Raw genomic sequence first — 1,564 nt, 5'->3', positions numbered from 1 at the left:
TTAGATTTTCAATAAAAGAGCTTTGATGAAAAGGAGAGATCTGGCTCTGAACTGCTCTCTTCTAAAAGAATTCTGAGCTACTTGTCTGACAAGTCATTACTAACAGAAGTGCTTCGCTAAGATGTGATTTGTTGTCAGTAATAGGACTGTCTTTCAAAGCAGGTCTTGTAGATTTTAAAACACCAAATCAAACTCAAGAAAAACTTTGTGCCTAATTATATTCTCTCTCTCTCTTTCTCTCTTTCTTTTTTTTCTCTCTCTCAATCACATAAATTATATCTTCCTACATGATTGTATCAAAGAAACACAAAACAAAATCTTTAAGAATTAAGAGTATAAGCAAGCTTGGTCTCATAATATCCACTCCATTTTTTTTTAAACATTTAGCCCAAAGTGATAAGTTTAGAGTAGTCCCTACCTCACACTCCAAACCTTGATAAATGACACCCAGCACTCTTTTCGTTATATAAATATCCTCCCCCTCTACCTGAAAGAGACAGCTTGAGTTTACTTGAATCCATCAGCTCTCCTCCAAGTGATAAGGAACAGTGCAAGGCTTGCATATGCTCAGTGCCATTCACTAGAGCTGCGAACACTGACAACCTCCCCAACCCCCTCCTCCTCCTGTTGCCAGCAGAGTTGCTGCTGCCAGTGTCTGTTGCTGTTTCACAAGTCTTCCTTATGCTTGTTCTTTTTCCAGAAAGACATTACATTTCATAAAAAAAAAGCCTGGTCTGGCAGCAAGGAACAAGGAAGTAAAAGGAGAAAATACAGTATTCCCTCTTTATTAGAAATAAACTAATAAGAGCAGATGTGCAACAGTTTTGGTGGAAGCGTTCTCTAGTCCAGGACTGAATTATGCAACTTCCTCTGCTATCAAATTTACAGTCCCTTGGGCAAAGGAGAGACCTCATCTATTAGTTCGGATATTCGATTAGATGACTCCCTAGATCTTTTTTCCATCAAAATAGCACTAATTTAGAAATTAAACCAAACATTGGTGTTTTCAGCAAGAAAAGGAGTCTGATGTGTCTGTCCATAGGTCTACATGAAATTTACTATACTAGCATATGAAAAAATTAGTCAAATAATTTTGTTTTACTAATAATAAAACTAAAATCCAAAAAGGTTAAGTGAAATAGACTCAAGATTAGAATTTATATTATCTAATTTCCAATCTAGTGTTCTTTCTATAAAACATTATCAAAATTTCAGTGGACTATATTTAGGCACCATCTGGTAGCTTGTGGATAGGGTAATTTAATATTTTTTTGTAAAAAAAAAAAAAAAAAGACCTTTTAGAAGTCACTGAAATCAGTTTATATTGACTTCTTGTTTGTGAAACTCATCATGTATTCAGGTCTTAAAACACCCAGTTCGTGTAGCCTTTTATACAGCTGGCTTATTCTACACTACATGGGAATGTTTATATGAGAAGGAGTAGAGTGGAGAGGTCCAATCCCGTAGGTTACAAGTTTATAATGTGCCAGTTAAGATAAAGTCTGGATAAATTTTACTTCTGAATAGTATTTTAAGTAAATGTAATCAGCTGAGAATTATATTT

Source organism: Pteropus vampyrus, unplaced genomic scaffold, assembly GCF_000151845.1.
Source record: "Pteropus vampyrus isolate Shadow unplaced genomic scaffold, Pvam_2.0 Scaffold37, whole genome shotgun sequence".
Lineage (NCBI taxonomy): Eukaryota > Metazoa > Chordata > Mammalia > Chiroptera > Pteropodidae > Pteropus > Pteropus vampyrus.
This window is presented reverse-complemented; position numbering follows the sequence as displayed.